We start from the raw sequence: 14,719 nt of genomic DNA, 5'->3' as shown, positions 1-14,719 counted from the left end.
CAATCTACATGATACTCCTTCCCCATTTTCTCCTTCTCCTGAGTGTTCAGTCCCATCACACCCACACAGGAACATCTGCCTAGCTTCAGCACCCCATCTGCTACTATTAATTACCACCAAGAAATGCTATTATGCACCATAACCCAGAAGCAGCAAGTATCCCAGAGCACACACAAGGAAGGACAAGAGTCAACAGCTATGAGCACAGATCACGCTGACTCCCAGGAATCACCCATAATATGAGTCACTCATTGACGATGGAAAGAAGTAAATAGGATTCTTCTTAGATTCTCGGCTGAACCATTGTTTCAGTACCTTAGAGTTTTCCTCTCTGAAGATGGCTTGGTTATTTTTTTTTTAATTTTTTTTTAACGTTTATTTTATTTTTGAGACAGAGAGAGACAGAGCATGAACGGGGAAGGGGCAGAGAGAGAGGGAGACACAGAATCGGAAGCAGGCTCCAGGCTCTGAGCCATCAGCCCAGAGCCCGATGCGGGGCTCGAACCCACGGACCGCGAGATCGTGACCTGGCTGAAGTCGGACGCTTAACCGACTGCGCCACCCAGGCGCCCCGGCTTGGTTATTTTTTTAAAGTTTATTTATTTATTTTGAGAGAGAGTGAGTGCATGAACAGGGGAGGGGCAGAGAGAGAGAGAGAGAGAGAGAGAGAGAGAGAGAGAGAGAGAGAATCCCAAGCAGGCTCCATGCTGTTAAGTGTGCAGCTCCACACAGGACTTGATCTTACAAACCCAAACCATGAGATCATGACCTAAGTCAAAATCAAGCATCAGAGGCTTAACCAACTGAGCCACCCAGACACCCCAAGAAGGCTTGGTTATTTTAAGAAAAGTAAATTGAAATGGAAATGAAAGTTTGGTTCTGGCTTTGGGCACAGGTAAGATATCCCTCTACTTTGAGAAACAAGGGACAGTGGTAGAAGAGACTTGGGACCGGGATTTAGACAGAGATGGGGTCAAATCTTAGGAGCATGAGGTTGGGAGATGTATTTAACCTCTCTGAATTTCAATCCTCTTATCTGTAAAAAGAGAATTAATGTATCTGCTTCAGAGAGTTGCTGTGAGGAGTAAATGAGTAAATGGGGAGTAATCCTTTTAGTTAGTTTCTTTCCCTTTCTTTTTGGGTGTTAGTTCTCTGCTGGCTCTGTCAAAACACTCCAAGAGTACATTATATTCCCTGATGTCTCCTTTCTGCCACACCTGACAGATGGCTCTGCCATTGTAAGAATCGAATAAAATTTTAATAGTTATGTAAATATTTTGTAACTGAAGTGTTTCTGTAGTTTTAATATAAGGAACTGACTTACTCCACTTAAACAGATAGTTATTGAAGACCTTCTAGGTATAAAGTACTGAACTCAAGTTCAATGGGGGAAACAGTCTTTGCTCTTTAGAAACATACAAGAGGGGATTAATACGCAGCATATACACAAACATAGTAATATGTGATGGGACAAGGAAGTGCCTCAAGAGATGTGCACATGGTGTTAGAAGAGTTCATAGCAACAAGTGCCCTAGAATGTATGTTCATGTAGCCCTTCAACCATGAGAGTCTTGAAAAGTTTCCATCTGCTCTGAACATATATATGAGTGAGGACTCCTGTAGACTTCATAAAACACTTCATTCAAAGTGGGGCTCTGCAAGTTGGTAAGTGTGGTAGAATCTCTCCCATCTCTCACTTCATTATTAGCACTCAGCAAATGTGTGGCAAATCTGCATTTGAATGTTAAAACACATTAACACAATGCTGTAGACCTTTATCCTCTCCTAGAATCAAAATATTTTGCCTTCCATTGAATTTAGGGGAAAAAATGGTAAATCTATATTGCTCCATAAACAGTGCAGCACAAAGTCTGTTGCAATTCTGTGCAATTTTCTGTAATCATGTATACTTAAGTGAAATTTACATTATCATTATGGCTGCACTATGGAAATGATTCTTTTAGCCTACAGCTATTAGAACCACTCTGGTGCCAGGACCAAGTTGTCAGCACTAGGGGAAGAAATTTCATCGGGTTTCTTTTTACACCGACACACGGCTCCTATTAGTGCTTATGCCTCTTATTTTGTTTTTTTTCCCCCAACTCATGCAGTTTGCCTCTTTGGGTGGAAATGAAAACAATTTCAAGAATGAAAAGTTTCAGTTTGTAGCTAAAAATATCCCCAATCATCAGCAGGGGAGGCAATTCCTCAGCCACTTGCAACAAAGATGACCTCTTTGCCAGGCTTGGTCTACAGCAGGCGGTATCTACTCATGAGCTCCTTTTACATGGACTCGAAAATAAACAGCCAGCTCCCCTGGCTCACCTCCCTCCTTGAATGGAGGCAGGGAACGTTCTGTACAAGGAAATCTTTTCCCATCAATCTAGGGTCCAATCCTAAGCAAGACAACTGAAATATCTGATGTACGTTAGACATTTATAGCTTTTAATAACAGGTGCCCGAGTGAACCAATTTAGTATCTTTCAACCCTGAAGACTCAGCACATTGAAAGTATTCATATTACAAAGGCGTGGCTGTGCATCAAGTTATTTCTAAAAAATAAAATAAAAGCCTTTTTTTCACATAAGCCTCTACCTTGAATATACATCATTCCCAAGGTCACAGGAATACATTACCATATTATAAGGTACCAAGTAAGCAAAAACTTGGAAAATGAATGCCAACTCCAGGAAAAGTCTTACTTAAAATTCTCTCCTATCTTTAAGGCTGACAGTGAAACTTACACAGCTGAACTAGCACTCTGAAAAATTGAAACCACATGGTGTCCTCACCCTAGGTACCACTAGTGTATGAGAAGGAAACATGCCAAATTTACTTTTACAAATAGAGAAATTGAGGCAAAACACCATAAGGAACTGATGGAAAAGTTAGAATTATGACCCGGGATCTCTCTTCTTAATCTCTTCAAGCTGGTAGCTTAATTGACTTCCCCAGAGTAGAAGTGGAGTGCACAAAATTTTAAATCAATGTAATCAGACGTGCAAAATTTTAACATAATTTTTTTTTGGCAAAGCAATATGGTATCTACTTTGAATCCTCATTGTGCCCAGTGTTAGGAATGTAATCTTGGCAAATTTCAGATAAATCTAGTAGTATAAGGTTTATTGTTGGTAAATTTGAATCTTTGCCATGACTCCTTCTCCCCAGAATGGCACCCAAGTTCCTGGGGTACTCTAGGTTGTGTCAGTGGAGTTTGAGTGGGGCAAGGAGAAGCATCCATCATTTGATGATATGCACATTATTGAATCTATTGTACATTACTGAACATTATTGAATCCTCACTATTGTTCTTCCTCCATTTTTGCATCCACTGAGATGTCTGATTTCCCATCTGTTGAGCATATTCCCTAATCCTGACCACCCTGACAATGAGACCCTCTAAGTATTCCAGTCTCAGCATCATGTCTCACCATTTGCCATGGTCAAATATATAACGTATCTTTGGGGAAGCCTCAGGGACTCTGAGAGGATGCTTATCCGTGTCCCTTAGATACATCATGTAGCTGTTTCACTTTTTCTCTCCCAGGCCATGATGAAGCTTACCCACTCCCACCCCTGGAGATTACTTTGGGGAAAGGGGAGGTCCTAATGAAGTGAAAGTTTGGCTGAGAGATCTGCATACAGACCTTATTATCTTTCTTCTGGTTCAGCTCTTCTTTCCATTACCAAAACTTAAGGATCTTGATCTAATCTGAGGAATTAGCCAAAAAGATAAGGAGAGCTTGTTCTGCTCAAACACATATTCTCAGATATTTTAATTAATACTTCATAATATTGTCCTACCTCAGTAAAATAGGTTTAAGATAATGAAATAAAAACCAAATACTTACTATTCCCCCTCTCCTCAAAGAACTAATGCCATAAGACCACAGAGAAGTACAGAGACAAGATTTCCTGGACTGGAAACGATTCATTTAAGAACTTAGAGACTATTATTCAAAAAAAAAAATTATTTTAACCTTTTTTCACTTTTTGAGAGAGAGAGACAGAGCGTGAGTGGGGGAGGCACACACAGAGAGAGAGAAGGAGACACAGAATCTGAAGCAGGTTCCAGGCCCTGAACTGACAGCACAGAGCCCGACACGGCACTTGAACTCACAAACCGTGAGATCATTACCTGAGCTGAAGTTGGACGCTTAACCGACTGAGCCACCCAGGTGCCTCAAGATTATTATTTTTATTTGAAAGACATCCTCTGTACTACCCTCGTTTTTTGTTTTTTACTTCTTTTTATCTTTCCTTTTTCTTTCTTGAACAAATGCAATTACAAATAGGTGTCATATTTGTACAGTGACTGGTCTAGGTCCCATTCCACAATCTCAGAACCCTTCACTTGACTGAGCTTTTTCATGACTGATCCTCACAAGCTTCAGCTCTCTCCCCTCCATGCTCGTTATAATCTTTATTTGCTTTTACTGTAGCTCATTTGCCCTTTATCCCAGGACTTCACAATCTTTTCAGTTCAAAAAAGATGATCTAGTATCTATTTGGTACTAATGGATAAATGGATGATTGCTGGTCCTCCTTAGGCACCCTGAAGATGATAGGACTTATATCTCAGGTACACCTTTAATCCTTTTAGGAACACTCCTGAACCTCAGCAAGCTAATTAGGAATATATGATCTAGTCAAATTCTCAATATTCATCAAAATCTTGCTCTTCTTGCATGCCATCCATAAAGCACTGATCAACTATTCTATCCTATTATGATCTCTTAAGAAACAATGCAAGGATCCTCTGTGCCACCTCATTTAACCTTTGGTCCTATACCTCCTTATTCTATTACCTATTTGTTTTAAATGCATGCTTATTCTTTTTGATTGCATTTTAAGACACTTGAGGATAAAGACCATGTTTTCTAGAACTAGGACCACTTCCAAAGTACTCTAATTCAAGGCTAGAAACAGTGCACATGCTCAAAAATTCTGAAGGAAAATAATAATGCACCATGAAAGGAACATGAGCAGAGTGATAAAATCAGAATTCAGACCCCTCTTCCACTACTTCCATTACTGACTGGACACATTTTAAGTCAAACTGAATATTGTGAGAATCAAATAAGATGATAGCATCTGATAAGCCTTTAAAGCAGTAAACTGAATGAATGAATGAATGAATGAATGAATGAAGAGATTTCCATAATAGGGTGTAAAAGCTGACAAAGAAGCATCAGATGAGAAAGGAAGGGGAAGTATGAAAGAGATGGAATAGTCAGAATCTACAGAAACCAGAGGCCAGTGATATTCCCACAGCATACTGTGGAAATGGCAGTTTCCATAACACTGGAAGTTAGAGGACAAAAGTGCCAGAGGAAACTTCCACTTCTGACCAAATGAACTAACAGAGACCAGATCTATCCTCTTGCCTGACAAAAAAAAATACTGGGCTAAATATATGAAGCAATATTTTTATTTTTTTTATTTTTATTTTTTTTTAAAAAGCAATATTTTTAAAATATTGTGTGGGCATCGGGTAATGAAGAACAATGATTCCAAAGAATTGGGAAATCAATGAATACTGTTTTTTTTTTTTTTTCTGAGCTTAGTGTCTTTAATGAGCTTATATGTCTCAGAGCAGGGAAAGAGAACACTAGCAGAGTCCAGCACATTCTCTGAGTTGAGGACGCAGAGCTGAGAGTCTGAAGGTACAAAGGTGGCTAGAGTTAGCAAGATGGAACACTGGAGAGGCAAGTGCTGCATGAAGAATAATTCAAAAGATCTGCAGAGGGTCCTGCTTGTGTATTCTGCAGTGTACTGATCACCATGTTTATGTAAGAAAACTACTTAAAGCCAAGGGAAAGAATCACCCAAAAAAGGATTAAACGGAATAGTACCCAGCACTCACTTAGGCCCCGGAATATTGCTTGTTTCCACAAGCCAGAAAGAAAAATCTCATAATTCATAGGGAATTAGTTAGAGTACTCAGAAGGGCCTTCCCCCAGGAGTGGAGACTAATTTGACATAGACTAAGCAGCAATCTGGTCCCACCTAAAAATTCTTAAAAGCAAAACCAAAAGGATCAAATGGTTTCCCCCAAGTAACATAACTGTATCCCACAACAAAGCTTGAGAACAACAGTAAAATTCAACATGTCTCGCATCCAATCGAAAATTATTCCCATGTAGAAGAATTCCAAACAATTTATGTAGATACTCCACCTTTAAGAAGTGGGAAAGCACAGCTTTCCTCTCACTTAAACATGGGCTGTGCATAGTGACTTCCTTCAAAAGAGTGCAATATGGAAAGGAGGGGGAAAGATAGCTTTACAGTGGAGAAATCTGACAAATGCTACCTCAGCCAGGTGATCAGAGTTAACATCAATAGTGGTAAGTCATGGGGCGCCTGGGTGGCGCAGTCGGTTAAGCGTCCGACTTCAGCCAGGTCACGATCTCGCGGTCCGGGAGTTCGAGCCCCGAGTCAGGCTCTGGGCTGATGGCTCAGAGCCTGGAGCTTATTTCCGATTCTGCGTCTCCCTCTCTCTCTACCCCTCCCCCGTTCATGCTCTGTCTCTCTCTGTCCCAAAAATAAATAAAAACGTTGAAAAAAAATTAAAAAAAAAATAGTCGTAAGTCATGTTGATGTATCCTTGATGTGATGAAAATGGCAGTTCTCCCTTCAAAGAGCCATAACCCCAGCCTTATTATGATAAAAAAAAAATCAGACAAATCTCAATTGAAGGCCACTCTATGAAATACCTTACTAATATTCCTCAGCACTGTCAAAGTCATTAGAAATAGGGAAAGTCAGAAATTATTACAGCCAAGAGGAGCCTAAGAACACATGACTATTAAATGTAATGTGACATCTGGATGGGATCCTGGGGCAGAAACACATTGGGTAAAAAAATAAGGAAATGTGAATAAAGATGGATTTTGTTAATAATAATGTATCAATATTGGTCATCTATCATCACAAATGTGTCAAACTTATGTAAGATGTTAATAGTAGGGTAAATTTGGCATGGGGTATAAGGGAACTCTCTGCAGTATCTTCACACTTTTTCTGTAAATCCACAACTGTCCTTAAATGGAAAGTTTATTTAAAATAGAATACAGTTTGGGGTAACGGTGGCTCAGTTGGTTAAGCGTCCAACTCTTGGTTTCAGCTCGGTCATGACCTCACAGTTCATGAGATTGAGCCATCATTGGGCTTCGGTGCTATAAGCATGAATTGCTAGAATTCTCTCTGCCTCTATCCCTCCCCTGCTGGCACTGTGTGCTCTCTCTCAAAGGAAATAATGAAACATTTAAAATAGAATACTGTTAACAAACAAACAAACAAACAAACAAACAACTACCAGGCATCTGAAGAAGCAGGGAAACATGACCCTCAACAAGGAGAAAAAGAAACCAATTAGAGCTTACACCGATGCTATAATTACTAGACAAGAACATTAAAATGATTATGACTAAATTCTGCATGCTCAAAAAGTATAGAGACATGGATATGTAAAAAAAAAAAAAAAAAGCCCTCAAATTTCCACAGTCAAAAATTACACATCCAACTACACTGGAGAGGATTAATGGTGGATTAGATGTTGCCAAAAAAAGACAGAAAAAAGATCACTACCTTGAAAACAATAGAAATAGAAACTATACTGAAAGAGACACAGAGAGAAAAAATGTTTTTTAAAAACAAAAGAAAGTATCAGTGAGCTGTGAGATAACCTTGACTAACCTAAAATACATGTAATTGGAGTTCCCATGGAAGCAGAGGGGGAATATTTGAAAAAATAATAGCTGAATTTGCTCTAAATTTGATAGGAAATATAATCCCATAGATTTAAAAAGCTCAACAAGGGCCAAGCACAAGAAGCATAAAGAAAACTACACTAAGGCACATTGTGATCAAATTGCTGAAACCCAATGATAAAATCTTAAAAACAGCCATTATGTGCTGAAAAACAAAGATAAGGATGACAGAGAGTTCTCATCAGACGCAATGTGAGCAAAAAGACAGTGAGCAACATCTTTAAAAAACTGACAGAATAAAAAACAAAAACACATTATCAATCTACAACTCTATACTCAGTGAATATCTTTCAGAAATAAAGACACAATAGTCTTTCAGATAACAAAAGCTGAGAGGAGAGCATTCATTACAAGGAATCCATTCTATAGAGATGTTAAAGGAACATCTTCAGGCAGAAGGAATGGGATACCAGATTTCAGGCCTACCTAAAGACATGAAAATTCCCAAATATGGCTAAAATGAATATAAATATTTTAAACACATTTTTCTTATTTTTAGTCATCCTAAAGGATAATTCACTAAGAGTGATGTAGGAGAAAGGGTAGATATTTAAGTCAATGAAAAAGAAGACATTCCAGAAACATCATCCACAAGCTGGAGATCCAGGAAAGCCAGTAGTGACCAATGATGTTAAGTATGTTTTAATGTGCTTTTTACCATCTTGGATCCTTTGGTGAAGTGTCCACTCATATTTTTTGACCATATTTTTATTTGGTTTTTTATTTTCTTACTGTTGATGTTGGAAGTTCTTTATATACTCTGAATATAAATCCTTTATCAGATATGTACTTTGCACACATTTTCTTCCAGTCTGTGGCTCATTTTTTCAATCTCTTGACAGTGTCTTTCAAAGAGCAGCCATTCTTAATTTTGATGAAGTCCAGTTCATCATTTTTTTTTAACCAGGTAGGTCAGTTAATTTAGTCCTTGTTACTCTGTCTTGACTGGAAGAAGTCATCCTTCCTGCATTTTTTTTTAATTGCATACATCTCTCCTAGTTGGAACTGGAGAAATTAATCCAACCTCTTTATATTACAAATGTGAAAACTGAAACCCATTTTTTTTTTCAACAAATATTTACTGGGCACCTTTTAAGGACTTGAGATGCATAGTATGTACTGGAAATTAACAGGCACTGTCTGTGGTATGGGATCTGTGCAAATCAGTAAACTGACAGACAATTCTGATATAGCCTTTATAGATCCAGAGAAGATACAGTTCCATGGTCCCAAGTTCAGATGAAATTAAAAGAAGCAGGAATGAGAGATAGAAATTACTATAGAAAATATTAGAAAATTACATATATATATATATATATTTCTTATATAGAAAATAAGAACTCATTAGAGAATAAACATCAGTTTTAGGCCTAATGAGTTTGACACTTCATCCATGAATATGCAGATGTACCCATCACAGGAGGTACAGGGCACCAGCAGACCTCCACACACAAAGGAACAGAATCTGCTCCACTAACTGACCTCATTTTGAAAGAAGCAGACTCAAAGGCACCCTCTCAGCAGGCAACAAGATCCCAAACCAAATACAGAAGAGATTGAGCCAGACACTTTCAGTTCCTTCTCCCAAACTCAGAAAATCTGGGGAAGGGTGAGTGAGCAGATAGAGAGAGGTGACTAGAGTTACTGAGGCAGAGGTGTCCTCTACAGATAACTATGAAGAGTGGGAGATGAGTGTTTCCCCCAAGCACTGATTATATTGCATATTTATTGGAAGTCTCTCAAACTTTAAACCTCTCAGGGCCTCTGGGTGGCTCAGTCAGTTAAGCATCCAGCTTCAGCTCAGGTCATGATCTCACGGTTCGTGAGGTTGAGCCCCACATCAGGTTCTGTGCTGACAGCTCAGAGCCTGGAACCTGCTTAGGAGTCTGTGTGTCCTTCATTCTCTGCCCCTCCCCTGCTCATGCTCTGTCTCTGTCTGTCTCTCTCTCTCCCTCTCAAAATAAATAAATAAATAAATAAATAAATAAATAAATAAATAACATTAAAAACACTGATGGGATTATAAAGCTTAATAAATATTGCTTGAAAAAGCCTTAAAAAAGCAAACTTTAAACTTCTTGTCAAAACCTTTTGAGTCTCATGATTTCTACTCTTATCCTACTACTCACATATATAAGAAAATACGTAGGAATGCAAACAGCATCCTTGCATAACCAATTAAGAAATATTAAAGAGGAGGGGTTTAAGATGGAGGAGGAGTAGGTGGACCCTAAGCTGGCCTCCTCCCTGAACACAGCTAGATAAATATCAAGTCATTATGAACACCCAAGAAACCAAAGGTCTTAAAGAAAAAATCTCCATGTCTACAAGCAGAAAAAACAACCCATGGAAGTGCACTGTATGTTAACTAACTAGAATTTAAATAAATTGTTTTAAAAAGTTAAAGAAAAGCAAAAACTATAAACATCTTATTATAGAAAATGTAGTCTTTTTTTTATTTAAAAACAATTTTTTTACATTTATTTATTTTTGAGAGACAGAGTGAGACAGAGCATGAGTGGAGGAGGGACAGAAAGAGAGGGAGACACAGAATCTGAAGCAGGCTCCAGGCTCTGAGCTGCCAGCACAGAGCCTGACGCGGGCTCGAACCCACAAACCGTGAGATCATGACCTGAGCCAAAGTCGGACGCTCAACTGACTGAGCCACCCAGGCACCCCGAAAAAGTGGTCTTTTTTAAAACTATTATTTTCTCAAAACTTGTAACAGTGCCTGGCACATATTAAGGGCTCAGTAAATTTCTGTTAGATGAATGTGGAAATAATTAGCATAAACTCATAGGATAACAGTCTAACACTAGATTGGTGCCAAAACCTGCATTTAAAAAAAAAGTGCAAAATAATTCAAGCAATAGACATTCAAAAAATATTGACTTATATTATAGGATCAAGACTATGTGGAAAGCATAGATTCTAGGCCCCAGACTTAAATTCTAGTGCTTCTTGGACAGGTTGCTAGGACTCTCTGAGACCAAATCTATTCTGTAAATTAGGAACAATATTATCTGCTCCAAAGTGGTTTTGTGAAGACAAATGAAATAATCCATTTCTAGTGTCTAACTCAGTGTCTAATACATAGTTACAATAAATATTAGCTAATAGTAATAGAACTGTGGTATTAACCAATGGAGCAAGACAACAGAGATGTCCTGATTACTGATCAACAAAAGAGAATAATTATAACTCCATTGGCTCCATCACAGTTTGTTGAGAGGATCAAATGAAAGAGCTTCAGTAAAGAACTATATGGATACAAGACATCCCCAGCAGATCATATATTTTCAGGCTCCCACTGCTCTTCATTAACTGATGACCCTAATAAAGATGTAGAAAACCAGGGGTGTTTGGATGAGATAAGTGTTTTATAGGCTAAGAGGCTTTTCTGAGCCCATCTGCAAAGCTGCTGACAATCTTTTTATTGGTGAAGGCTGTGCCTCTTAACTAGGCTGTCATCATTTCTTTTCTCAAACTGGGTGTGTGTGGGGGGAGCCCCCGTGGAGAGGCAGCCTCTCTGGGTGGTCTGTCTGCTGCTGCTCAGGCTGATGCTGCTGACATTTCTTAGGCAATCATCTCTTTGGCTTTTTTATGGATTTGACTTCTCTTGCATTCATTAACCTCTCTTGCACAGCATACAGTTATTAACCTGTATTAGCTGCAAATATTGATAGTCACATGATACTGGGGAATAAAACCAATTTACAAAGCACAACTTCTCTGATTTAGTAGGTGTGTGTGTGTGTGTGTGTGTGTGTGTGTGTGTGCATGTGTGTACACATATATACAGTGTATAGCAAAAAATTTTTTAATAGATGTGTGAAAAGGAAGAAGAGTGTTATTTCAGTATAATGAATTGCTTGATAAACTTTGTACTCTTAAAACAACTCTGCGGCTTAATGATCCTTAGCATTCTGACATTGAAAATTATAACATATTCTAATAATTCCTCTCAACATGGATCATCCTAATCTGAACTCTTTTATTTACTTACAGTTAACTCATCTCTGTTCATGGCAATTCTCCTGGCCACAACTATACCATATTCTAAATTGTAAACAATACAACTAAGCAGAAAGTAAGACATATAACAGAGGTTTTGAATATAACAGACATTCATCAGTGGCATGTGGCTTAAATTTTCTATCTTAATTAAGGCTTTTCTGGTTGGCAGTTTCCAAAACCCACATCACATTATTTTTAGAGGCAAATATTCACAGATTAGTGGCCATCAATCCCAATTTGTCTGGAATTAAGGGATTTATCAGAATTCAGGGCTTTTGTGCTAAAACTGGGACAGTTGCTAGAGAACTGAGATGGTCGATCACTACAGCACAGGTTGTTGCTTGAGTGAAATATATTGGAAAGATATTAGAGGACCTATAGAATTCAAGGACAGGAAACATTGGCTTCTTAAGAATCTAGAATAAGAAACAGGATATCTTTCCACAGTCACACAGTTATTCTTTCTATCTCTACTTTGTATATTCCAGGTCTCTCTGAATGTATATTGTATTCTCCCTCTCCCTCTTCCTCTCTCTCTCTCTCTCTCTCTCTCTCTCTCTCTCTCTCTCTCTCTCTCTCTCCAGATAAGCTTACTCTTTACTCTTAGTAAAAAGATACAAGGATGGAACTTAGTGGAATTAAGAGGTCCATATCTCCCTATTAACATATAATCATTAAGGATGTCAAGCAAGAACATGTTCTGATGTCTTTCCAAGAATGTTGTTTAACGAGTGACTAGAATCCTAAAAGTGCTCGTATTGTCTCAGAATGCATAGATCACAATTTAAAATTATTCAATTATCATATTGTTCATTGATCATATGATTTGAGAAAAGGCTACAGAATATTATGGTAGTAACTTCTTCCAGCTCAGTGAATTCTTAGGAGCCTTTAAATGGAAATACTTCTGTCTTCTGACAGCATAATTTTAATCCTTTATTATAGTTCTCTTGAATATTATAAACATTAGACTCAACTCAGCCTAGAACAATTATTTGATTAATTGAAGCACTTATCTCAAAAACATTGGCCTCCATTTGCTTAACATTTGGACTGAACCTGTGATTATTTCAATGACAGATGTCTCAAGAATTTGTTTGCATATCTGAAATTCTCACTATGAGAAGGATTCTCTAAATGGTTAGTTGAGTTTAATTGAAACACAGAATGTTCAGTATTAGTTTACAAGCCACCCTCAAAATTGCAAACAGAGCACACCAATGTATTAGCTAATTGCATGCTAGCTACTGCTCTAAAACAATTAAGTAATTCATATATCAATGTTCAGTTATGAGCTATTAGCAGAACCATAAAAATACATTTAAAAATTAAGTTATAGGGGTGCCTGAGTGGCTCAGTTGGTTAAGCGTCCAACTCTTGATTTCTGCTCAGGTCATAATCTCACGATTTGTGGGTTTGAGCCCCACATCAGGCTCTGCACTGACGGCTCAGAGCCTGCTTGGGATTCTCTCTCTCTCCCTTTCTCACTCTGCTCCTCTCCTGCTCATTCTCTCTCAAAAATAAAGACACATTTTAAATAAGTTATAATTTGCAAATATCTTTTCCCATTCTGTTGGTTGCCTTTTAGTTTTGTTGGTTGTTTCCTTTGCTGTGCAGAAGCTTTTCATCTTCATAAGGTCCCAGTAATTCATTTTTGCTTTTAATTCCCTTGCCTTTGGGATGTGTCGAGTAAGAGATTGCTACGGCTGAGGTCAGAGAGGTCTTTTCCTGCTTTCTCCTCTAGGGTTTTGATGGTTTCCTGTCTCACATTCAGGTCCTTTATCCATTTTGAGTTTATTTTTGTGAATGGTGTGAGAAAGTGGTCTAGTTTCAACCTTCTGCATATTGCTGTCCAGTTCTCCCAGCACCATTTGTTAAAGAGACTGTCTTTTTTCCATTGGATGTTCTTTCCTGCTTTGTCAAAGATGAGTTGGCCATACGTTTGTGGGTCTAGTTCTGGGGTTTCTATTCTATTCCATTGGTCTATGTGTCTGTTTTTGTGCCAATACCATGCTGTCTTGATTACAGCTTTGTAGTAGAGGCTAAAGTCTGGGATTGTGATGCCTCCTGCTTTGGTCTTCTTCTTCAAAATTACTTTGGCTATTCGGGCAAAGAGCTAGTATCCAAAATCTATAAAGAGCTCACCAAACTCCACACCCGAAAAACAAATAATCCAGTGAAGATATGGGCAGAAAACATGAATAGACACTTCTCTAAAGAAGACATCCGGATGGCCAACAGGCACATGAAAAGATGCTCAACGTTGCTCCTCATCAGGGAAATACAAATCACAACCACACTCATATATCACCTCACGCCAGTCAGAGTGGCCAAAATGAACAAATCAGGAGACTATAGATGCTGGAGAGGATGTGGAGAAACGGGAACCCTCTTGCACTGTTGGGGGAATGCAAACTGGTGCAGCCACTCTGGAAAACAATGTGGAGGTTCCTCAGAAAATTAAAAATAGGCCTACCCTATGACCCAGCAATAGCCCTGCTAGGAATTTACCCAAGGGATACAGGAGTACTGATGCATAGGGGCACTTGTACTCCAATGTTTATAGCAGCACTCTCAACAAATAGCCAAATTATGGAAAGAACCTAAATGTCCATCAACTGATGAATGGATAAAGAAATTGTGGTTTATATACATAATGGAGTACTATGTGGCAATGAGAAAGAATGAAATATGGCCCTTTGTAGCAACGTGGATGGAACTGGAGAGTGTGATGCTAAGTGAAATAAGCCATACAGAGAAAGACAGATACCATATGTTTTCACTCTTATGTGGATCCTGAGAAACTTAACAGAAACCCATGGGGGAGGGGAAGGGAAAAAAAAAGAGGTTAGAGTGGGAGAGAGCCAAAGCATAAGAGACTCTTAAAAACTTAGAACAAACTGAGGGTTGATGGGGGATGGGACGGAGGG

Source organism: Felis catus, chromosome B4, assembly GCF_018350175.1.
Source record: "Felis catus isolate Fca126 chromosome B4, F.catus_Fca126_mat1.0, whole genome shotgun sequence".
NCBI lineage: Eukaryota > Metazoa > Chordata > Mammalia > Carnivora > Felidae > Felis > Felis catus.
This window is presented reverse-complemented; position numbering follows the sequence as displayed.